General features: G+C 41.4%; 1 protein-coding gene and 1 long non-coding RNA gene across 4 annotated transcripts in view; one reads left to right on the plus strand and one right to left on the minus strand.

The window, feature by feature from the left end:
• LOC134358949 (monocarboxylate transporter 12-like) overlaps window positions 1-21,302 on the minus strand; it is a 76,768-nt gene extending 55,466 nt beyond the window's left edge. The window contains exon 1 of one of the 3 annotated variants that reach the window (XM_063071654.1): window positions 20,931-21,302. The gene's annotated coding sequence lies outside the window, so the exon portion shown is untranslated. Of the gene's footprint in view, window positions 1-20,672; window positions 20,824-20,930 lie in introns of those variants that run through there. The other 2 variants (XM_063071652.1, XM_063071653.1) reach the window with 2 other exon arrangements.
• The window catches only part of LOC134358951 (uncharacterized), a 33,069-nt gene continuing 26,192 nt past the window's right edge, over window positions 19,720-26,596 (plus strand). The window contains exon 1 of the long non-coding RNA XR_010020981.1: window positions 19,720-20,043. This is a non-coding gene — a long non-coding RNA (uncharacterized LOC134358951). The remainder of the gene's footprint in view (window positions 20,044-26,596) is intronic.

Raw genomic sequence — 26,596 nt, forward strand, 5'->3', positions numbered from 1 at the left:
GAAATCAGAGTTCTTCTCTTAGATAAGCTGGTGAGACCCATTTGCAATAAGTGACTGGTTTTAAGGTGCTAGTAACCCTCCCATGCCCCTTCCGTCAGCAGAAACAGTTCTGCAGGGCTTAGTAGCTAAGCCACACGTGAAGACCAGGAGCTGGACTTGGTTGCAAATGCTATTTGAGACACACAATATTGGGAGCATTAAATAGGTAGTGTGAACTTATCCCTAGCTATAAACACCTTAAGGAACCAATTGAGACATGATATTGCTGTGATACCACAAGGAGCAGTGTAGCATCCCCACCTGGTCACTTTCCATGAAAAAATAATCTGCTTGCACAGTCAGATTCAGATTTACTTATCACATGTGCACAGAAACATACTGTGAAATGTGTCATTTGTGTTAACAGTCAACAGAAACAAAGGATGAGCTAGGAGCAGCTGTAACTGTTGCCACTCGCTCTGACACCAACATAGCATGCCTATAATGCTCAGAACACTACACAACAAAACTGAATACAGGCAATAAAACAACAGCAGCAAAACAAGCCCCTCTCCACCCACCCCCACACGCAGACCGTCTCCAGAAGTCAGACACAGGGCTTTGAATTCTGGACTTCCAATTAACCTTTGGACTTTAATCTTCAGTATTGACCCCCGCACTAGCCAATGACGGGACTCCAAACTTCAGGCTCAAACCCCGGGCTTGCCAACTGACCTGCCCATGCCTGCTGGTGCCTCTTGCTCCACAGACATAGTCCATATTTACTATTGGTATAACGCTTGGGATAATGAGGGTTGAGAGGTGAATGTAGAGAGACTTAGAGGATATAAATGCTAAGTAAAGGAATAAGGATGGAATATCCTGTGAAAAATATGAAAGCCATCCAATTTGGAAATAAAGAAAGTATTTTTGAAATGCTTAATGATGTGTTGGAGTCCAAAGGGACCAGAGCTGGTCTACAAATAGCTGAAGGTTAACATGCAGGTAGAGCAGGCAATTAAAAAGGCAAACAGCTTACTGGAGTTCAGTGAAGGAGATGATGAATACAAGACTGGGAACGACCTGCCAGAATTATACATAGTCCTCGTGAATCTGCATGTGGCATATCGTGAACATGTATGCTTGCTCCCCAAACAGGTGGGTGTGCCACAAAATCTTATGTGGCATAAGGATTTGCCACAAAGTCAAATCCTTGTGTGGATTTGCATGAGGATCTCTGCAAATCCACATGCAGAGGTAGGGATGCATGAGGATGTCTGTTTGGAGAAGACATACGAGGGGTGATTGATATGTTCGTGGCCTAAGGTAGAAGGAGTCAATTTTAGGAAACCTAGCACATTTATTTTTCAACATAGTCCCCTCCTATATTTACACACTTAGTCCAGCGGTCATGGAGCATACGGATCTTGGACCTCCAGAAAGTGTCCACAGGTGGGTGATTGATAGGTTCGCGGCCTAAGGTAGAAGGAAATGAGTTATACGGCTCTCGTTACATGCACATGCAGGACAACTCTGATTATACAGAAAGTTTGAAGATAATAACTCATCTTCTTCTACCTTAGGCCACGAACTTATCAATCACCCCGATGAGTTATTGATGAGTTATTAACCTCAAACTTTCTGCATAATCACTCAAAGAATTGAACTGCATGTGCATGTAATGAATGACAACATGTAACAACGTGTGAAGTCGTCCGGTTCCTGGACGAGTTTACTTTCGGTCCGTTCGCTCCTGCATTCGGTTTTGATTGTTATCCTTTCCTCTTCCAATTGCATCAGCTCTTCATTTGTCAGTTCTTGGTCATGGGATGCCAAAACCTCTTCAACATCATCTTCATCAACTTCCACAAGCCAAACTCACTTCGTCCTTACTTCGTTCACCACGATTGAAACGCTTAATTATATCTAGTTTTACGCTAAGTGTAACACCCTTATGAGCTCTTTTAGGCTTTTCCTATACCTTAGAACTCATCTTGCTAATGGCTGCTCACAGGCACATGTTTACACGGTGCCGGCTAGAATGCAGTTCCGGGGGAGGAGCTTGGCTGCTCGGGGCGCGCGCTACCTCTTATTGCGCGCTGCTTTTTTGCGGTTAGGAGAGTATAAAGGTCAGAATAGAGAGGTCCAATTAGGGTACAAGAGTTTCACATCCTATTATTTGAAGTGTGTGTAGCTCAAACACATTTTCCTGCATTCACCCACAATCACTCAATTCTTTTAATATCTAAAAACCTACCCATCTCAAACATGGGCTGGGAAACCCCTTTCTGATTACCATTCACCTTCCTCACAAGGCTAAATGAAGCAACGCTCCTTTATGTTGAGCAATACTTGAAAGCAGCACCAAAACTGGAAAGGGCACTAACAATATGCTGGCAAGGATTCAATGTTCACCAATAAAAACAGCCTGATAGTACCATGCTGCCTGAGTAGTGAAAAAACAGCTGCCATATTGCGTCGGTGATAGTCAGTAAATAATTTAACACAAAGGTATAACTCCACTTGATCTCACCTTCACCAAATTCCCTGTTGCGACCATGTCTACCCGCTACGTTGGTCAGATTGCATTTGGAGTATGTGAGCAATTTTGGGCTCCATATCCAAGAAAAGATAAGCTGGTATTAGAGATGATACAGAAGAGAATGGTCCCAGGAATAAAGAAGTTATGTATGAGATGCATTTGATGGCTCTGGGCCTGTACTTGCTGGAGTTTAGGAGAATGAGAGTGTGTGGGATATGATTGAAATCTACTGAATATTGAAAGGTCTAGATAGAGTGCGTGTGGAGAGGATGGTTCCAGCACTGCGAGAGTCGAGAACCAGAGGACACAGCCTCAGAATACAAAGGATTCCAAACAGAGACTAGGAGGAATTTCTTTAGCCAGATGGCAGTAAATCAGTGGAATTCATTGCCACGAACGGCTGTGGAGGCCAAGTTATTGGGCCAATTTTCCCTCTAAGGTGTGGACGTGTACACATCTTTTATTATTAATACACAAAGGAACTTAAATTATGCACAACAGTGTGTCACCCCCTACCTTGTTGGCATGACAATTATATGTTCCTTTCTGTTTTCTGTGCGCACGGTGTTGACAACGTGGAGTTGGCAATGATTTGTCAGCAGATTTTAGAACTGGCTTATTATACTGTTTTTATTGAAGAAATTATTCAGTGCACGCATGTTGTCACTAGGCAAAAAATTGCACAGCACAAGATTTTTGCGCACACTGGTCATTACAAATTAGAGGGAACATCGCATTCTGCATACTTAAAGCAGAAGTTAATTAGTTCCTGATTAGCAAGGATGTCAACGGTTTCGGGGAGAAGGCAGGAAAATGGGATTGAGAAGGAAAATAAATCAGCCATGATTGAATGGTGGAGCAGACTCAATGGGCCGAATGGCCTAATTCTGCTCCCATGTCTTATGGTCTTATTGGTAGAAATGGTCACTGCACAGGTGCTGTTAAATGTGCCTATTAATAAATCACAAGTTCCAATGTCTCTGCTTTATTTCCACTTCTCTGTTTATCTCATCTCATTCTGACAGAACCCAAGCTAATATTACTCCATATATAAACAACAAGAATTCTGCAGATGCTGGAAATTCAAGCACACACATAAAAGTTGCTGGTGAACGCAGCAGGCCAGGCGGCATCTCTAGGAAGAGGTGCAGTCGACGTTTCAGGCCGAAACCCTTCGTCAGGACTCCATATATTACTCCATATATATTTGGTTTCATAGTGTCTTCCCTGCTGACCCTGACAGCATCAATAATTTACTCACATCATCTGTTTGTGAAAGTAAAGACTGACCATAATTGGTGCCACAGGGCACAATCAGTTTAATTTTTGAATGTTGAAAGAGGCTGACAAATCAATCTGCTAATAGTTCAGAATTAAATTAATTTAATGTTAGGGAGAGAAAACGATTAATAAATATCCCTGATCTCATCTCATCACTGCCTGAAAAGATTATCTGCCTGCAGGGTCCTACAGGTAAACAATCTCTATAGAAGGAAATAGTCATGCAGTATCCAGAATGATAAACCATCACCTGTTTGGGTCTACTTTACTGACAATATGACAGATACTATCGTCAGTCAAAAACAAGATGACTAGTATGGTAAATGGTATGGATTTTTTTTTTGCCAAGCATTTTCTGCTTTCTAATGAACACATTGTTTGCCAGAAATGATATGTTTCAAATCATGATATCATCTTCAGGATTGATATCATCACACACTTCAGTCCTCTGTTGGTGAAAAATGGCTCAACCTATTGTCTTTTCCCAATAAAACTTTTTTTTCATATCTGTACAACGTTTGTAAATCTTTCTTTCTGGAACCTGTCCAGTTGATGCCTGCCTATTCCCTGAAACTTTTACAGCAAGTGCAAATTCTCCTGGAGAGCATTTTGGCTGGTTGTACCTCAGCCTGTTATGGAAACTCTGATGCTCACGAATGCAAGAGGCTGCAGAACATTCTAGACTCAGCCAGCTCCATCAGGGGCACAACCCTCCCCACATTCGAGGACATGTTCAAGAGGAAGTGCCTCAAGAAGAGGGCATCCATCACTAAGGTCCCTCACCACCTGGGACATGCTTTCTTGTCACCACTGTCAGGGAGGAGGTACAGAAGCTTGAAGATCCACACTCAACAATTCACAAACCATTTCTTCCCCTCTGCCATCTGATTCTAAATGGTCCATGAACACTACCTCACTATTCCTTTTGACTTGAACTTTGTAATTTATAATAATTTAGTATTGTACTGTACTGCTGCCACAAAATAACAAATTTCATGTTATCTACGTCAGTGATAATAAATCTGATTCGGATTTAATTAATGCCCTGTACAACTTCAGCCAAATTTCTCAGCCTTTCAATTTTATCCCTCTGGAAATTAACCCCATGCTTTGTTATTTTTTCCACTAACCCACAACATTACTTCAGTTGAATGCCCATCTGTCTCTCTTGACCCTGAATGTCTACTTAGTTAATCTTCCTGACAAAATGTACTACTTCCCATTTATCTATGTTGGAGTTCTTTTGTCAATTTCATGGTACATTATACAAGTCCTGTACATTTTGTTGCAGCCTTCTTCAGCACCAACTAAACATTCTAATTTTGTACTTCTCATTCTCAAGTGCAAATCACTTCTGCAAAATAGTGATTTGGACTTTGAGAATAATAGGGTTCGTAACAAAAAGCTCCTTGTGAAATATCATGGCCATCATTTTCACATCCTAGTTAACAGCCTTTAATTACTACTCTTTGATTTCTGTTGAATGGCCAGCAAATATACTGACAATTAAGTCCACCTTAGCGGTCTTCTGAAAATCCAGTCACAATAACTTAAATATTGATTACTTTCCAAGTTGCATTTCTGAGAAATCTATTAAGATCGGTCAAGAATGGAAAACATGCAGACTGTTATTTATTTACAATTTGCAGCCATTGACACTGGACAATAAAGATTTTACTTCCTGAATACTTTTGGGTGTATCTTATGGATTTTAGGTTGTTGATCACAAAAATCACCATGAGATTTTCTTATCATGCACCATTTTTTTGAAATTGCCTATATTTGCTATTTCAATTCATAATTCAAGTCAGATAACTGATGCCAAGATTAAGGAAGGCATTTTTGTTGGTCCACAATCAAACAGGTCATCAATGACAGACAATTCAAAGAACTTCTACTGGGACTGGAGAAAATCACATGGAAGACATTCAAGGATGTTGTTTAAAATTTTCTTGGCAACTACAGAGCACCAAACTACATGCAGCTAGTTGACAACATGCTGCAAGCATACAAAACCATAAAGTGCAACGTGTCACTAAAGATTCATTTCATACATTCCCATTTAGACTTCCCTGCAAATCTTGGTGCTGTCAGTGATGAGCATGGTGAAAGGACATTATGGTTATGGAGAAACGGTGTCAGGGCAACTGGAAACCAACAATGTTGGCTGATTATTGTTGGACACTTGAGCGAGAAGCCTCAGACGCCAAGTACAAATGAAAATCATCAGCAAAACAGTTTTAGCTTAGTTGAACTATTGCAAAGAGTCAGCACTGTTATGCAATTAAATGCATATACTCAATAAAAGCTAATTCCTTCTTTCTCCAAATTCCTACGTGACACAAATAGACTGAAATTAGATTTGTTTCCAGCTTCAAGCAGTCAATAATAACAAAAAAAATTCTGAGGAAGCAACAGTTTCGGAAAAATATGTTGCCTAGGGTTATTATTAGTGCTATCTTGCATCAATCTTCTATTTTGTTTTGCTTCTATATATATGCTTCACTAATTTTTTTCTGTTTTTGCACTATTTTTAATTTATTTAATATAAATGTATACTTACTGTAATTGATTTATTTTTTCTACGTTTATCATGTATTGCATCGTACTGCTGCTGCCAAGTTAACAAATTTCACGACGTATGCCGGTGATAGTAAACCTGATTCTGAATCAATTTGTTATTAGTGCCTTGAAAATGAAAATGCCATTATTTTTGAAGCGCAAGCTACCTAAAGCAAATATACCAATAAACCAATTTATTATCATGCTGATTAGTAAGGTTTAATCAATCTTCCTGCTATCATGCTAGCTGTCTATCAGCGTACTGACAATAATTCCTTTCTGGTGTATGTGACGTCCCTTTTCGCGTCTTCCCTGAGCTCTTACTATCCCTTGCTATAATCTAACTACACCAACTGCTCTATCCTTGCTTACAATCTATTTAGCCACCTTTTTCTTTATCTTAAATGTCTTACCTTATTTGATCTTTTCCTATGTCATGTGACTCTCCATGATGCACCGATGTTTTGGAATTAATACCTCAGCCATTTTGCTGTCTGTATATGAATTGGCAATTTGCATCCCATAGGAAAACTAATCTGTTCTTTTACTGTCCTTTCTATTTTTTTCCTTAACTCTATTTTCTCTTTTGTTAACCATATACAGTACTTGGGGAATGCACCTTTGCCGTCATATATTTTGCTCATAACATACCAGCACTCACTGGTTTATTTATAAGTGTATTTATATTTCTCCTGGACTCTACTGATAATCATTTTAAAGGTCGTTCAGTATTGATCGAGTTCATCTTTTCTCAGTAATTATTTCCAATGGTTCTGTTCTCATATCTTCAAAAACAGCCATATCCCACACACTGCTTTGAACTTTATCTTACATCCTCTACATTCTCTCTGAATCTTTAAATGCTATTGCCTGGATGTGATCTTACACTTCAATCACTTATCCATTTTAGTTCATTCTCCATTACCAGATCAAGCAGAAGTCCCCTCTCTGTTGGACTCTTTACATACTGGATAATAAGAATGACTCAAATATTCTACCCACATGATTAGAATTCTATTCCCTCCAACCTTTCAATATCATTTCCTGCCATCACATTTTTCTATGACGTTTAATCACTTCCTCCACTGATACCTGCTCTATTTGACCTGGTTTAATTCTCAGGAATTAGATGAGCAATGGCACCTTTAGCATTATACATAATAGAAATAGCATCTGGAATAGGATTTCCAGCAAGTTTGTGACTTTTGTACTGATACTCCTGTGTCTAGCATTACTGTATGTATATACAATCAGCCTACGTATATAAGCCAATCTTATGTATTTATATTTATTGTGTTCTTTAAGTTATTGTATTTTTAATGCTGCATCACATTCAGAGCAACAATCATTTCATTGTCCTTTACACATGTGTACTGAAGAATGACAATAAGTAATCTTGAACATCACTACCATTTCCTAGCTTCACAAATACATCTTTACTTTATTCATTCTGGGACATCTTCTCTCTCCGGTGTTATAATATTCTCCTTGATCATTCTTGACACTCTCTAGATTTTCTGCCCTTCTCTGTCTTACCTGAAAACTTTATGCCCCAAACAACTGAATGGGAAATTATGGGATGTATAGCCGTGCACCAGCAGCTTGCGAATCAGCTCTCGAGCTTGCAATGCTCTTGGCAACTAACGTGTGTGGAATGAAAACTAAAGGGAAGCAAAACAGACATTAATTCCACTCACTCTGATAAACCTGAAATCAGTAGATTACAATGATCCAATAGCTTTCGCTTTAAAACACTTCTTTTGAAACGAGTCCTTATTGTTCCCTGAACCCGTGTCTGTTTACACAACAGTGCCTCACCTCTGGCATGGTTCAGTTCTGCTTTCCTGCAAACACTTTGTCCTTTCAGCTCAAGTAAAATGTTGAATGGTACCGCACAGAAGGTCATTTGGCTCCTGTCCCTGCACCAGTTCTTCATAAGAGTTCTACAATGAGTCACCACACCCCAACCCAATACGTCCAATTCTCTTTGGTATTGTTAAATTCTCTGGTTTAAAAAAAATACATGTGACTGCAGATGCTTCAGCAACACAGGAAAAGCTGGAGGGATTCAGTGGGTCAGGAAGTATCTCCTTGCTCCCAGCTTTCAGGCAGTATGAATCCCACAACTCATTTTGGGAAGGTAATGTTATTTGCTTGGCAATGAGTTTAACCCTGTGTCTCCTGTCAATAAAGACACTTCCTCGTGGTATTGGAACAAATCACTCTCATAACAATTCAGTCAAGGTCTACTCAGGGCACAGGAGAGAAGGAACTGGAATGAAGGGACACTCAGCAAGGCAGGAAGGGAGATGGGCAGGTGCAATAAATGTTGAACATTGTAACATGGGGGATGTATTCACGTACTGAGAGGGAGGGTGGGGAGATCTCTGTAGTCATATGTGAATAGAGCTGGAGACCACATTTAGGGGAAGTGATGGGAGGACAATCAACCGTTATAGGAAGCTCAGCTGACCACACGAGTCTGAAGTGTGGAACAAAGTTAAGTGGGATGGGGAGTGGTCCAGAGTGCAGAGAGAAACTCACCTGAGCAGCCACTTGCCTGATGAATAGAATCATTCAAAGTTCAAAGTAAATTTATTATCAAAGTACATATATGTCACCACGTTACCCTGCGATTTATTTTCTTGCAGGGACTCGCTGCAGAACAAAGAAATTACAATAGAAACAATGGAAAAACTGCACACAAAGACTGACAAGTAAGCAACATGCAAAAAAGAAAAGCAAACAATCAATGCTGAGAACACGAGTTAAAGAGTCCTTCAAAGTCCATCCATAGGCTGTGTTCACACTTCAGTTCCACATGAGAAATGCAGCCCACAAGCATAAACTAAAAATTGAATAAAGGGCACGTGGGCTGTTAACGTATTTTATTGCCTCAAATTGTATTAAATTAAAAGCTCATGTGTACAAAGTCGCAAAGAGTAGTGGGAGACTGGAGGATTGGGAAAACTTTAAAAAGCAACAAAGAACAACTAAGCAAGAAATAAGGAAAGGGAAGATAGAGTATGAAAGTAAATTAGCACAAAATATAAAAACAGATAGCATAAGTTTTAATAAATATATAAAGCGGAAAAGGGTGTCTAAAGTCAACGAAGGTCCCTTGGAAGACGGGAAGGGATATTGGGTGATAAGGAAATGACTGAGGCCATTTTGTGTCGGTCTTCACGGTAGAGGACACGCCTAATATGCCAAAGAATGATGTTATGGATGAAATGGGAGGTGAAGATCTCGATAAAATCACTGTCACTAAGGAGATAGTGATGAGCACACTAGATGGCCTGTAGGTAGGTAAGTCCCCTGGTCCTGATGGGATGCATCCCAGAGTGCTTAGGGAATTGGCAGAGGTTATAGTAGACACATTAGTAATCAATTACCAAAATTCTCTAGACTCTGGGCAGGTCCCGGCAGATTGGGAGACAGCAAATGTCATGCCACTTTTTTAAAAAGGATGTAGGCAAAAGACCGGCAACTATAGGCCAGTTAGCTTAACATTTGTAGTCGGGAAAATGCATGAAGCTGTCATTAAGGAAGAAATAGCAAAACATTTAGAAGGGAGTGGTTCCATTAGACAGACGCAACATGGATTCAGAAAGGGCAGGTCCTGTTTGACAAACTTATTGGAGTTCTTTGAGGACATAATGAGTGCAGTGGATAGAGGGGTACAGGTGGATGTTGTATACTTGGATTTCCAGAAGGCGTTTGATAAGGTGCCGCACAAGCGACTTATAAATAAGATACGGATGCATGGAGTCGGAAGAAGTGTATCGCCATGGATAGTGGATTGGTTGACCAATAGAAGGCTGAGGGTTGGTATAAATGGGTGTTTCTCCAGTTGGCAGTCAGTGGTGGGGTGTCGCAGGGGTCAGTGCTGGGCCTGCAGCTGTTTACTATTTACATTGATGATTTGGAAGAGGGGACTGAGTGTAGCATAGCAAAATTTGCTGATGACACTAAACTGAGTGGAAAAGCAAATTGTACAGAGGATGTGGAGAGTGTGCAGAGGGATATAGATAGGTTAAGTGAGTGGGCCAAGGTCTGGCAGATGGAATACAAGGTTGATAAATGTGAGATCATTCACTTGGGAAGGAATAATAGAAGAGCAGATTATTATTTAAATGGTGAAAGATTGCAGCATGCTGTTGTGCAGGGGGACTTGGGAGTGCTTGTTCATGAATCACAAAAAGTTGGCTTGCAGGTAAAACAGGTTATTAAGAAGGCAAACAGAATGTTGGCCTTCATTGCCAGAGGGATTGAATTCAAGAGCAGGGAGGTCATGCTGCAACTATACAGGGTACTGGGGAGGTCACACCTGGAGTACTGTGTGCAGTTCTGGTCTCCATACTTGAGGAAGGATACATTGGCTTTGGAGGCAGTGCAGAGAAGGTTCACCAGGTTGATTCCAGAGATGAAGGGGTTAACCTATGAGGAGAGATTGAGTCACCTGGGACTATACTCTCTGGAATTCAGAAGAATGAGAGGGGATCTTATAGAAACATACAAAATTTTGAAAGGGATAGATAAGATCAAAGTAGGAAAGTTGCTTCCATTGGTAGGTGAGACTAGAACTAGGGGACATTGCCTTAAGATTCAGGGGAAAATATTTAGGATGGAGATGAGGAGAAACTGTTTTTCCCAGAGAGTGGTGAATCTGTGGAAATCTCTGCCCAGGGAAGCAGCTGAGGCTTCTTCACTAAATATACTTAAGCTACAGTTAGATAGATTTTTACATAGTAGGGGAATTAAGGGTTATGGGGAAAAGGCTGAGTTTACAGACAGATCAGCCATGTTCTTATTGAATGGCGGGGCAGGCTCGATGGGCCAGATGGCCTACTCCTGCTCCTATTTCTTATGTTCTTACGTAAATCATTTCCAGATTGTGTGTACTTTGCTAGTACCCACAACTTGCTTTCACAACGGTGGAAGTACACGATCGTTCAGGTGGTTATACAACAGAAGCGATAAGAAATAGCTAGGGAGGGTGGAGTAACAACTCACAAGAAGGCTACTGGACTGCAAAGCTTGAGTGATCGCATAGCCTCGGACTACTTTCCTTAGAGTGAAGAAAGCTGATGGGAGATCTTACAGAAGTTTATAAAGAACATTGATAGGTTAGACATAGTCTTTATCCCAGATACTGAAACTACGGGGAATAGATAGAAGGTATGAGAATAAAGATTTACAGGAATCTGGCAGGCAGTTTTTCCACCAGAAGGGTGGTGGGATATGAATAAACTTTCAGAGGACATGGTAGAGACATATACAATTACAGCGTTTAAAAGACATTTTGACAGGTACATAAATTGGAAAGGTTTAAGAATATGGGTGAAATGGAACGAATCTGATCTGTTTAAATACACGTCTTAGGCAGGTTGAATTGAAGGATCTATTTCCATGTGTATACCAGAATTTTTTTTTGTTATTTTAAATCCTACCAAATTTTGGCTGGTGGGGAACTTCTAGAGCTAAATCCACTATCTCACTAAAAGATTTCATGAACTATTGACAATACAGTTATGCATTTTGTCCTTAACTGCTGCAATCTAGTAAAAATCTTTACCTGTAGTCACATAACTCATTATCAAAAAGTTTTGACAAACTGCCCAGAATGTGGTATTGGCGTCACATACAATGAGTCACAATTTTCCAAAGGAGGACATTCTCCCTGATCACTGGCACAGAGGGAGAGAAGGGAAATGGTGCAGCTCTGTCTTACAGCATCTTATCACTGCTGCTTTTGATTGATGTCTGTCAATGGTGAGTGCGAAGTGAGGTCTCTTGTAACGTGTGCACTAATGATGGGACTGAATGAGCCCCTTCTGAGCAGGACTCCTCTGGATGACAAAAGCTTCACAGGGAGAGAGGTGGAAAATATGTGAAACTCATCCTTGCTCAATACAGCCTTTTGTAGCTGGGCAGCTTCATCACATCTCTGCCCTACAAATACTCCTGTGCTCAATGGAAGCACATTCCCCCTCCAGATTTGCTTTACCATTCCCTCCACCCGCCAATGAACACTACCCTAATGGTTTCCTCAACCCCACCAACACCCTTTATAGTCTGACCTTCAAATGTTCTAAACCCCTCACCCTCAAAGTTCAAAGTAAACTTTATCGTCAAAGTACATACATGTCACCATATACAACCCTGAGAATCATTTTCCTGCGGGCATACTCAGCAAATCTACAAAGCAGTAACTATAACAGGATCAATGAAAGAGCAACTAGAGTGCAGAAGACAAGAGACTGTGCAAATGCAAATATAATTAATAATAAATACTGGATCCAGGTTCCAGATTCTATTCACAGCTTCAGATCTCTCTCTCCCCATGCCCCCTCTATCCTCCTAACATCCAACCTGATCAAAACCTTCTACATTATCCTCAATGATTCACCAGCTCTATTACTGAAACTTTGGACTCTGAGTTGGCTTATTACTGTCACATGCACTGAGATACAGTGAAAAGCTTGTCTTCAATACTGTTCACACAGGTGCAATTATTACATAATGCAGCGAAACAGAACAAGGTGAAACAATAACAATGAAGAATGAAGTGTAACAGCTACAGAAAAAGCGTAGTGCAGGTAAACAATAAGAGGCAATATCATAACGGGCTAGATTATGAGCTTTAAGATTCCATCCTATCATACTAGGAAACCATGTAATCGTCTAATTACAGTGGGGCAGAAGTTGTCCTTGAGCCTGGTGCTTCTACCAATGGAGGAGGAGAGCAGAGAGAACGTTTGGGGTGGGTGAGGTTTTTGATTGTTTTATTGAGGCGGTGAGAATTTTAGACAGAATCCACGGAGGGGAGGTTGGTCTCCATGATGTGCTGAGCTGTATCCATAAGTCTTTTTTTAAATTTAGAGATACAGGACAGTAGCAGGCTTTTCTGGTCTGAAGAGCCCATGCTGCCCAGTTATTTAACTTACTAATCCATATGTCTTTGGGATGATGAAGGAAACTGGAGCACCCAGAGGAAACAACGCAGTCACAGGGAAAATGTACAATCTCCTTACAGACAGCAGCAGGAATTGAATCCCAAACTTACAGCCTGAGCTGTAATAATCACAAGTAGGAGTGTTGTGGACTCTTCCCAATATATCATGAGTACAGTCCATTCATCCCCACCAGTGGTAGTATCTACAGGTAGCGCTACCTCAAGAAGTCCCACACCACCAAGTCTAAATCAGGTACTTCCCTCCAACCATTCTTGAACCAACCAACTGAACTCTAATTACTAACAACATCAATCACTTTGTATTAAAATATTCTCTCTTTTGTTCAAATTATGTTCTTCTGTGATGGATGCTCCGTATCCAGGGCCAGTGACCTCATGTTTTCCCAACCTCACCTTCTAAACACAGCAGCTGTCACTTGTAAGATCAGAACAGTTGTTAGGAAACTTCCAACTACTAACTTTGGTTAGCTTCTGGTCATAAACAGGAGCCAGTCTTCAGTACTTAAAATGTAAATAGAAAGCAGTAATCAGTTTGAAGTTAAAACAAAATATTGCCTATAGAGCAGCTTTGCAGATGCCCTGTCTGGAGACAGAGGTGTAGCTCACTATCTCTGGCTTATTGCTGCTTCAGCTGCAGTACAAGACAATGGGTTGTTTTATTTGGCTTGTTTCAAAACAGACAAGTTGACTAAGTTGCTTAGTTCAAGAAGGCTTCCAGACCAGATGGATCATATCTTTTAGCAAATTAAATAAATGATCTCTTAATTTTGGGACTTTTATGTACTCAATAAAGTTTGTTTTACAACAATAGCTGAGATCTATGTCTCCAAGCTGTTTTTATACCTTTTGTTTAGAAAGGGTATCTGAAGAAGTATCATATAGGTGTTAAGTCACCCAAGTGAAGTAAAAGGGTATAAATATGGAGAGCAGTTCAGACTTACTAGGAATAGGGTGAGGATCATAAAAAAAACGAAACAAACATGGAATGAACTAGAATCCATCCCTCCAGCTTTGGTTTCTGTGAAAGATGACTTGTTCACCTGCACCACTGGAATGTTGTTTTTAGTTTATAGAAGATGGCTTATGTTTTAGGAGGTGGCTTGTGTTTTAAGAACTGTTTAAGATGGAAATCCTCTGGGAGTTTTGAACGTTTTAGGAATGTTGCTTGGATTTAATCATGTATCACTGTAAATAAATTATGTTTAAACTACTTTGTTAGTCAGGAGAGGAGACCTACTACTTGAATCATCATCATCATTAGGTGCCATGCCCAGTTTGAGCTTTGACCGCCATGGCCCACACACTCCTGTTTTGGGTCAAGAGGATCAATTCATTGGTATTCATTTCCAGTTCTCTGGCTGCTGTCTCCATCATCATTTGTCTTTGCCTTCCTCTTGCTTTCTTCCCTTCAATCTTTCCCATAATTACCATGCATTCTAACTCCTCTTTCCTAATCACATGTCCAATGAAGTTACGTTGCCTTTTCATGATCTCATACATTACTTCTCTTGAATAGTGGGGGATATTGGCATCTCACCATGGAGAATAAACAGAGAAGTGAACTCATCTTTGAAGACTGGGTAGTTACAGTATCATTTCCCTTTTAGCTATTTATATCTGATAGGGCTAATGATCTTCACTTGAGTTTAGAACTTCGCAGTCAGCAAACCCAATAACATCATACTATCTTGTAAAAATTATGCATAATTTTTTCATTTATGAATGCTGCTTACACGATACTATATGTCTGTGATTCTACTGCAAGTAAGTTTTTCATTGCAACTGTGCACATGACAATAAACTTGACTTTGACTTCAAACCTAATTTAATGACTATGTGGTGTGCAGATGGCCCCCGTTTTCCAAACATTTGCTTTATGACACCTTGCTGTTACGAAAGACCTTCGTTAGTTACCTGTTTTCGCTAACAGAAGGTGTTTTCACTGTTACGAAAAAAGGCAGCACGCGCCAGAGCAGCCAAGCTCCTCCCCTGGAACTGTATTCTAGCCGGCATTGCTTAAACACGTGCTTTATCTCGATTTATTTTGTGCATCTGTTAGCAAGATGAGTTCTAAGGTATTTGAAAAGCCTAAAAGAGGTCGTAAGGGTGTTACACTTAGCGTAAAACTAGACATAATTAAGCGTTTCGATTGTGGGGAACGAAGTAAGGACATTGTCCGTGCGTTGAACGTGCCTGTGTCCACCATTCGCGCTATTTATAGGCAGAGAGAAAGAATTTTGAAAGCTGCCGATGTTACTGTTGGTTCTGCTCGTAGCAAAGTGGTCTCTCTTAGTCAGCATCCAGTAATGGATAAAATGGAAAGTCTATTGCTTGAGTGGATTGATGGGTGTACAAAGCGTGGTGTTCCATGAAGTTTTCTTATGCTTAAGGAGGAATCAGTCAGTCTTTTAACAGGCTGAAACAGAAAGCCCTGGACAATGGTGATGAAAGTGTTGTGAAAGTAGAATTTAAAGGTAGTCATGGGTGGTTTGATCATTTTCTGAGGTGAGGGCAGCTTCATGGTTTAAGCAGTGGTCCCCAACTTCCGGGCCGCAGACCGATACATTGCCGTGAAGAATGCAGCGGTGCAGCGGTGGTCCGAACACACCCAGCACATCTTTAAGAAAAAAGCCGAAATAAACAAGCTAATTAATTAGGTGCCACCCAGCACGTAAATGTCGGCCCAGATCAGAGGTGATTGCCGATTGAGTCAGTTGGTTATTCGTATAAGCAAGTGTTTAACTGTGACGAAACTGCAATTTATTGGAGTCTTCCCGATTCCGGTAACTGCACTGTACTGTACATACATTATTTCTACTTTATATAGGCTGTGTATTTTTATGTGTTATTTGGTATAATTTGGCAGCTTCATAGCTTAAAGGTTACTGGAGAGAGTGTTTCTGCCGAGAGCACTTCCGTGAGATTTTTGCTACGCTAGACAGTGCTGCAGAAAAGTATTTCTACTTTATATAGTGTGACTAGAATACACATAAATTAAGATGTTTGCTGGCCTGGGCTAGCACCAGTGGCATCAGCAGTTGGTCTGCCACCTGTCCTCAGGGGAGGGAGAGATAAGGAACACAATGAAGCAGCATTGGAGGTGTTAATGAAGGAGCCATCAGTCTGGGTATTATCAAGATCGGCTCCCCCTTTGAACCCTGAACTGTTTGAAGTGATGGACAGGCGATCTGGAGATGTGTAATGAAGGGACGGGAGAGAGAGCTGTCTAGAGCGGCTCCCCCTTTGAACCCTGAACTGTTTGAAGTGATGGACAGGCGATACCCCAGCAGGGGGATAAAAAGGGACAGGTTCGCTAAGGCAGGCACACACGACACCCGAGGTAACGAGACCCTGGAAGCGGTGCACCTCTCACAAGTTGGTGGGAGTACCGGGCCATAAACGCACAGGGTGGAAAGGTACGATCAGCGGGAACCCAGTGTGTGTCTGCCCTTGCTTGGGTGCCGGGTTCACTACAGAGGATCCACCGCATCTGGAGGAGGGGTCACAGTCGGTGACCTCAGGTGACATCACAAAGGACTCGCCCGAAAGCTGCTTGTGAGCAATATCGCCGGTCTGTGAGTGGAAGCCGTTCTGAATGATCAGTCGTTCCCGTTCTCTCTCTCTCTCCCCCACGTTGTCCATCGCCATGGCAATGATTACTGCGAACTGAACTAAATTGAACTGAACTTTGCGTCACTTTGAAATTGGTCATTTACCCCTAGACAACGATAGAGCTTGATTGATCCTGTTATCTTAATTCTGTGCACATGTGTGTTTATCATTGCTGAACTGTTGCATTTATTATCCTTTCGATTACTGTGTTGCTTGTTTCTTTAATAAAACTTTCTTAGTTCTAGTACTCCAGACTCCAACTGAGTGATCCATTTCTGCTGGTTTGGCAACCCAGTTACGGGGTACGTAACATAAGGCTGTGTATTTATCATATCAGTCCTGCTTTTCCTATATGTTACTGTTATTTTAGGTTTTATGTGTTATTTGGCATGATTTTGTAGGTTATTTTGGGAACGCTCAAAAATTTTTCCCATATTAATAAATGGTAATTGTTTATTCACTTTACAACATTCCGGCTTACGAACCATTTCATAGGCATGCTCTACCTTCGGACAGCGGGGGAAACCTGTATAACTACTATCTTATTTCTACATTCTGCATTAAACTTTCCATTTGAATCAACATATAGAAAACACAAATTGAGGGCATTATTTTCATTAAAGTTTTGAATAGATCACAAAGAAATGGACTCTTCTTGTGTGTTGCATATCTTTAGGGCTCAATTCAATCATCAGTTCAGTCTCACTTCAGAATTACTATGCCAAGGTGAATAATACTCTACAGGCACTACTAAACTAGTGCTGATATGCACTTTTCTCCTACATGGTCTCAGCAGTCAAAGGCCCAGTCTGAGGGTGGTCACAGGGGACAGTTTGGGCTAATTTACCTTGAGTGACCAGAGGTACAAAGCATTGGGGATTTGAATGTCAGAGCCTAGACTATTTGGGGGTAGTTGGTACGGTGATGAAAGCAAGCTTTAGTAGAGGTCACCACATTGTACCAAGCTGTGAAAACTACAGATCTCCTGACTGGCAGTGATGTGCAGATTTGCTGCTATTTCCCTAATAACCCTTCATTCATTGAACAATGAATGGGGCCACTTGACCCTTGTGAAAGGGAAAGTTGAGAGGCACACAAGAGCAAATCACGCCAGAGTAAAATCAAGAGGGAAGTGAAAGACAGCATGAAAGGAAATGAGAGGACATACAGAATAATATAAGCAAAAATTAGTGGGAAGACAGAGGAATAGGACGTTTTAAAAATCAAAAAAAGCAACTAAGAAAGCAAACAAAGAAAGGAGAGAAAAGATGAAATATGCAGGTTAGCTAGCCAATAATATAAAAGTGGATACCAAATATTTTTCAGATATATACAAAGAATAAAAAAGAGGTATCACACTGCTGGAAAATGACGCTGGAGAGGTAGTAATGAGGAACAAAGAAATGGCGGACAAAGTCCATAAATATTTTGCATCAGTCTTTGTTGTGGAAGACCCCAACAGCAGGCCAGAAATTCGAGAGCATCAGGGGACAGAAGTGAGTGTAGTCACTTTTACTAAGAAGAAGATGCTTAGGAAACTGAAAGGTCTGAAGGTAGATACATCACCTGGACCAAATGGACTATACCCCAGGCTTCTGTAAGAGGTACCTGAAGAGACTGTGGAGGAATTAATAGTGTTCTTTCAAGAACCAGTGGATTCTGGAATAGTTCCTGAGGGCTGGAAAATTACAAATGTTACTTCACTATTTAAGAAGAGAGGCAATATCCAGGCAGTTCTTCATTCTTCTTTCTTTTTCTTTTTTTTTCTTTCTTTTTTCAGGTAGGGGTATATATCGGGGGGAAGGGTTAAGGGGAGGGGGAGGGTAGATATTATCATTCTATGTAATCACTTCAAAAACTCAATAAAAATTATATTTAAAAAAAAGGGAGGTAAGACAGGAAAATATAGACCACTTAGCCTGACCTTGGTGGTTGGAAAGATGTTGGTATCCATTATTAAGGACAAGGTTTCGGGGTACCTGAAGGCACATTATAACCTAGGCCAAAGTCAGAATGGTTTCCTTAAGGGGAAATCTTTCCTGACAAATCTGTTGGAATTTTTTGAGTGAAAAAAAAGCAGGATAGACAAAGGAGAGTCAATGGATGTTGTTTACATGGATTTTCAGAAGGTTTTGTCAAGGCATCACACATGAGGCTGCTTTTCAAGATAAGAGCGCACGTTATTTCAGGAAAGATACAAGCATGGATAGAAGATTGACTGCCTGACTGGCAGAAGGCAAAGAGTGGGCCTTTTCTGGTTGGCTGCTGGTGACTAGTGGCGTTCTGTAGAGGTCAGTGTAGGGACCATTTCTTTTTACATCGTATGTCAATGATTTGGATGGTGGAACTTATGGCTTTGTGGCCAAGTTTTCAGAAGATACAAAAGATAGGTGGAAGAGCAGGTAGAGTTGAGGAAGCAAGGAAATCTATGGAAGAACTTAGTTGAGGAGAATGGGCAAAAAGTGGCAGATGCAATACAGCGTTGGGAAGTGTTTGGTCATGCACATTGGTAGAAAGAATAAAGACATGGACTATTTTCTAAATGGGAAGCAAATTCCAAAATCAGAAGTGCAAAGGGATTTGGGAGTGCTCATGCAAGATTCCAAAATGTTAACTTGCAGGTTGAGTCAGTAGTAAGAATGGCAAATATAATGTTAAATTTTAATTTAATTTAACTTAACTGAGAAATGCAGCATGGCCAATGAGCTCGCACCACCCATATTTTAATAATTTTTGAACACGGTTTCAAAATTGCTTCATTTATTTCACTGTTTCTGTTATAAATGTATTAACCATAAAGCCAGGAAAACATATACTGTAAATAAGCAACAGGGCTCATCCTTTTTCCTTAAAGTCCATAACTATTGTTACTAATTCCATTAATCAATGATAACTTCTGCTCAAAATTAACATGACACAAGACACAATTTTTTGAAGACTTGCCAACTTGGGCATACACTCTGCAAAGGGTTCACCACCCGTGATAGTCTTTTTCTGCCACTTGAGATTTTTCCACCACTGTAGCCCCCTCACAGATTTCAGTGAGGAAGTGTTTGGGTGAAATATTCCTGACGTTAACATGTTGTAGGTGAGTAAGATTACCGGATAGAAGATATTGACTGTATATTATGGATGTCATATTTTCGGTAAACAAACCCGTTTCTCTTCAGTCCTTCCTGAAATTGGCTTTTGAATTGGAGACTTTCATCGAGTTTGGCTCATTGCTCAGATCTCCAAGTTGTGTACTAAATTAGAGATGTATTCTGGTCTAGCTCAGAAGTATTGCAAAGGTAGCGGCTTCTCGTGAAACGAACAGCTGACTTTACCGCTTTCATGCAAACCTGGCGAGAAAGGGCCCCACACGATCCGGGGTCCTTCGGCAAACAATCCACTGGCGTACGAGAGCTAAGAACTTACTGTCGGGAATTCAAACTGCGTATTAATAGCAGAAATTCCAGGCGTGATCTTCAATTAACTAAATACAATGAATTAACACCGAGCTTCCTCGAAACCCATTGCGTTACCTCTAGGACCTCAATCTCCCTCTTCACCTCTGGCCATGCAACACTTTGACACTCCCACCCCAAATATACAACTTGATTCGAAGGAGTAATGCGTGGTGCGAGCCCTCGGGTTCGAACCTACCACAAGATATAACACACACACATAAATTTAACCACGAGAAATCTAGACTGGAAAAAAAGATTAAAGCCTTACCAGCGATGAATTACGGCAACTTATCGAGATCTGAAACACAGCAATATCTGCAAAATAAGTTGAGCGTCCCACACCGCAAGCACTTTTGACAGAACGACCATTATAAAGTGCAAAGGAATCCTCCAGGCAAACGAGCCCAGCCACTTCGATGCCGCGCGCAGTGAAATATTTCATGAATAGCAAGGGGGGGGGAGAGCTGGCGTTTAGAAAAGTTCTTAACAACTCAATCCGGAGCACATGCCCTACAAATCCACTTACCCCAGCACCAGGGCACCCACGCTGACCACACGCCGCTTCTTTGACTGCTTAGTGTGGCGCGGAGCAGCAGATCCGATTCAGGATGTCGGCAAAGCGTTTCCGGCAACAAATGACAGATCAATCAATTCGTTCCTTCTAAGAAGCTTGTGTAAGGCTAATACATAATTAATTGGTCAATAATTGCTGTGTGAGTTATTAATACCCAAGGGCTCTGTGTCCGAGCCCCCTCCGCCACCTCTACCCACTCGAGCACTATTTCTGTCACCAACTCCAAACCTGAACTCTATTTCGCCCTTTTCCCAAACCGCTTGCTGCGCCGTGTCCTCGGTTTGTGCAGCGGAGATGTGAAAACAAATTAAGTAGACCGACCATACTAGGAGGGATTAAGTTGTCATTGCAAAGCGACTTCTTGCTAGAAATTTTGCAACTAAGGATGTCTCTTTCTCGTGGAAAATGCAGCAACTCCTGGCTGCGTAGCAAACTCCCAGGGACAGCAACGTGATAAGGGTCTGGCCAGTTTTGAGTGCTGGGTTTGGGATCAACATCTGCAGAAATTGAATTTCTGCCTTTGTGCAATTAAAGATTTAAGGTTCATGTTTACATCAAAACATACAGTGGTTTGCACTAGCAACCAATGCACCCAAGGGTGTGTGGGGACAGCCCCTATGTGTGAGCACACATGCCAGCTCCAATATAGCACGGTCACAATACTTGGCAGTACAACACAGGACACTGCCTACGTCAAAGTAACTGAGGAAAACAAGCCCCCATTCCTCCCATATACCCCCATACATATATAGTCCTCAATGTCCAAAAAACGAAAGAGCCGATTGTGGATTGCAGGAGGAACGGAGACAGATTCGGCCTGATCAACAACAATGGGTCTGTTAGGTGAGGATGGGATTGGGGCAGTTCTCTGATCTTACTGTGGTTGAATTTTTCACAGATAAGAGCCTTGATAAAGTACATGTGGTCTCTGAGCAAAAGTCTGTGCTCAATGGAACAGAACAGAACAATTGATTTATTTGATACCTTTCTACATTACATTAGGTAAGGTAGGGAAGTTGTACATCACATAATAAATACATTTACATTGTTTGTGCATATTTCAAATACAGGCCATTCAGAAAGCTAATATTAAATATTTTATGTTCCTGACTTTGATCCAGTTTCTTTGACCATTTCCTTTACTTATTAATTTTGAGCTCCTTTGGTTCACCCAGATTTGTCAGAGTAGTCAGTATGGTAACAAAGTGCTGAGTAACATAGACACATCACAAAGGAATTTCAGATTTCCAGCAAGTGTAATTTTTAAAAAATTTTCCATCACTGTCAAATTCACTGCCACTTCTCTTCCAGGAATCCCGGGCTTTGAAGATGTTCTTCTCTTTCTGGCAGGATTTTCATGTATCATTTTTGGTCTTAGAGTTGTAACAGCGTAATCAATAGAGCAGAGATACTTGTTCTTAGCCCACCAAGATACATGCTCAGCAGGTGCACACCCAGCTCATCCTCCTTTCCTGCATTTAGCCTCTATCCCTCCAGGCCCTCCTAATAAACAATCCAAGTGCTTCTTAAATGATTTTATTCCATCTGCTTCAACCATGTACACAGCTCATTCCATATACTCACCATTCTCTGCATGAAAATGCTGTCCTCGGGTCCCTTTTAAATCTTTCCTTTCTCGACCTAAACCTATGCCCCTAGATTTAGACTCTGCTGCCCTGGGAGAAAAACTGTTACCATCCACCTGGTTCTGAAATAGTCCTTTGGCTCTCCTTCATACTTCTTGCAACTTAAAACTAACTTGTTTCCCCACACCCGATGAAGGAACTTCAATCTGAAACATTTCCACAGAGGCTGCCTGACTTGCCGAGTATTTCCAGCATTATATAATTCTTGCAAGAAATTTACTAATACTGCCAGCTTGTAAAAAATATACTCAGTTGGGGTTTCAACATCTATAAAGAACAAAAGGCAAATTTCTTGGATAATGCTTCAATGACTCACCTTGAGAGATTTTACCAATGTAAAGACACAGCATCTCATCATTTTTAAGAGCAGTTTCCAAAAAGATCAGAAGTTGGCCTTTTTGTAGAAGGAAAGATAGGTCCCAAGTCTTTTGCCAAATGGCTGTGATGATTACTCAAGGGGGGCACTTCAAAACTTTAGATTCCATTTGGACCATAGGCAATATTCAGGCATCCCAGGTGACTTGAATATTACAATCTGGGTGGTCTTGAATATGTCAATGAAGTGATTAATTTTTGTTTAAGAAGTCCTTGTAACAAATTAGCACTAAGGTTCCAGGCTTGTCCTTTTCAGGTTTTTTCGAGAATTTGTAGAGCAGTGGCTGCGAACAAGAAGATTTTACTTCAATATGGAACCAGAAGGGGAAATAGTTCTCCTCCCAGTTCCACATCTACATTGCAACCAGCAACCAGACGGGTCAGAATGCACCAGCCCTCAGCTATCATACCATCCCAGCAGCCACATGCATGGCAGTAGCGCTCTAGATATGGAGGAGTTCAACAGAACAGAACAGAAGGCATTGTGTACAATGAAAATCCAATACACAACTTGATTCTTGTAAATTATCTTTTTTATTATCTGAACAGAGTTCATTTTGATATATGCAAAAACAATGCACAAGACCCCCCATCCCCATGTCCACATTCATATCTTCATGGAGAAACACAGCCGACTGGCAGACTGCGGGACGTGGTGAAGCTTGGTGAAGCCACTGCAAAGGCTTGGCGTAGGGTTTTCTACTATTGGAGAGCGAGGGGCCGGGTTGGGTGAGGAAACCCGTCAATTAATGCCGTAGTGTTCCACCCTCGGAAGGCAGCAATTCGATTGGTGTGTAGGAATGTAAAAGAACTCCACGGAAAGCATTGACTATCAATATAAAGAATGAAAAGCCATTGCATGGTTTATTCTTGTATTTCAGTATAAGTAATTAATTTTAGTATAAATAACATTGATTTTGATATATGTTGAGATGAGCAGGAATTTCTTTAACCAGTGAGCGATGGATCTGTGGAATTTGTTGCCCCAGGCTGCTGTGGAGACCAAGTCACTGGGTATATTTAAGGCAGGAGTTGATAATTTTTAACTAGTCAAGGCATGAAGGTGTACAGGGAGAAGGCAGGAGATTGCGGCTGAGAGGGAAAATGAATCAACCAGATTGAAATGGCGGAACAGACTTGATAAACCAAATGGCAGAATTAATTCTCCTCCTATATTTTATGGTCTTAAGGTAAAACACAATGCACAAATCCCTGGACAAAGATGCAAAAATGTACCCAGTGTTGCCCCAATGTTGCCCTCATCCTGATGATCAGCTTTGTGTGTGGCTGCCTCAGACGTTGTGTGAAACCAAAGTACTTAGGCACCCAAATGCCACGACATGCACAGATTCTGTCCATTCCTGGTGTTTCCCCGTTGCTGTACAACATCCCAGTAAGCTGCTTGTTGCCACACCTGACGTCCTGACGAAGGGTCTCGGCCTGAAACGTCGACTGCGCCTCTTCCTATAGATGCTGCCTGGCCTGCTGCTTTCACCAGCAACTTTGATGTATGTTGCTTGAATTTCCAGCATCTGCAGAATTCCTGTTGTTTGTTGCCACACTACCTGTTTTTCATGGAAAATTTCTTCCAGACCAGCACTTTTGACCACAAGTCCATCAGGCTGTGGTCAGCGTAGAGCGTCCTGCGGAAATTGCAGGTGAAAGGCTCAATGGACACAATGGGGTGTTTCCTGAGCAGACTGTCTATACCATCTGGCAGGATGCCACATCGCCAAAACTCACCAACGCGCACCAAGTCCTCGCCTGGGTAACAGTGAGAGGGGCCATTCCAGTCCAATCCTTCCTGCATGCTTGGAACATTAATCTCACCGTGCGCTCCCCGCCTCCCCAAGAGGAAGGAAACAGGAAAAAGACAGTCACTCTCCCTTTGTGGGCTACAAGTTTACAAAGAGGATACGGAGAAGAGTGCAAGGGTCTGTCTCATTTTTCATCCTGAGCAGCTGCATGACAGAAAACTCTCAAATCTATGGGCTGTTCCCAGAGACACACGGGGAAGCAGGCGTCAAGTGCGGCTGGAAGCTCATCATCTCAGTGAAAGACACCCACTGGTCTGCCTGAAAACTTGTTGGGCAATGTTCCTCTTCTGCTGTCAACCGGAACATTCCACACTGCCGGAGTACGTGCTGGGGGATGCACTGAGGCTTGGTGCAGCCAGTGCGAGGGCTCATTGGGGAAGGACCACAGTGTAGGGTTCCTCCACCACTGGACAGGGAGGGGCCGGGCTGAGTCAGTTACTGTAGCAGTGTGGTACCCTAAGGGCTCACATGAGTGGTATGTGTGTTTTTAAAAATTATAATTTAACACTAAATGCATTGTTTACAAACATAAGGATGTAAAGACATTGTGCGGTTTATTCCTGTAAATATTTTTATTATGAATAAAGTGTAGTTTGGCTGATAAAAAAAACTCCTTCCTTGGGCAGCATAACCCTGACTGAGATTGGGAGTGGTGTACAAGTTTTCTCTGATCCATCAGCTGCTTCCAGCTATTCACACAAGGTCCAAGGCTCAGGGTCAGTGGAGCCCTGAGTCCATCCAGACAGGACTCAAACAACATCCTCCCGGACCACCTCAAACCAGCAAAAGTTTATAGTTTGCTGCTCAATGTTTTGGAAAATTGCTGTCAACTCTCATAAACAGAGGCTGCCGTGACGGTGATAGATCCTTGGGTGTCATTATTTTAGTCATTCTGTCAGAACAAAGACTGCCCTTGTCTTATTTAACTCAGTATTAGTGAAACACTGCTCATTCTCCTGATCTTCTTTCTAGTGGTGGATTAGGGAAGGGATTGTTTTAAAATGAGATACTTTGTTTAAATTTGGAACTTTGAAATTGGTGGATATGTAAATGAGGTGTTATGGTGTAATGCCTCTTTTACATTCTGTTTTATTTTCCTTTCCTACTGAAGAATAAATAATTTCACTCCCATTAGTTTGATTATGATCTCTGATATATAATGAGGTGAAGTATGGGAGATGATGAGTTCCCATGCATTCCTCACAAGCCATAGCCTGAAACTCTGGGAGGTGAGTATTTCTTATCTTGTGACCGCATCTGCGATCTACAGCAATTTTTTAATATTCACATTGAATCCTGAGGTAACGTGCATAGTGCCAAAGTATTCCGGCGTTCCAACTGAACACTCGCTTTCATTGGAATTCCTGGGTGAACGTTGTTTCTGACACCGGGGTTGCCATAAGTGAAATGAGTAAGGGATTGAAGGCCAGCTTCTAAGCGAGCTTCAGTTACAACAATGTTATCAAGTTGTGCAGGTCAATCGACTAATGGTCAGGTCAGACACACCAATGTCACACCAGTGTTCTTTTCTGATCACTGTCTCTGCCGAGCTTCCTATCACCTACAGAAGGACCAGAAGGTAGCCGGGGGAGGGCGCGGTGGAAGCTGAATGTTAAGAATGTTAAGCTGTTGACCCCATAGAACATTGAGAAACTAGAGAGGGAGTACACAGGTTGGAGAACCTTAAAACGCCTCTTAAGGTTCTCAAGATGGTGCCGATGAATCACTGCGACATGTTGTGGGAAGCTTACAAATCTCTAAATATACTTCTTTGGAACTA

This window comes from Mobula hypostoma, chromosome 19, assembly GCF_963921235.1.
Source record: "Mobula hypostoma chromosome 19, sMobHyp1.1, whole genome shotgun sequence".
NCBI classification, from domain to species: domain Eukaryota; kingdom Metazoa; phylum Chordata; class Chondrichthyes; order Myliobatiformes; family Myliobatidae; genus Mobula; species Mobula hypostoma.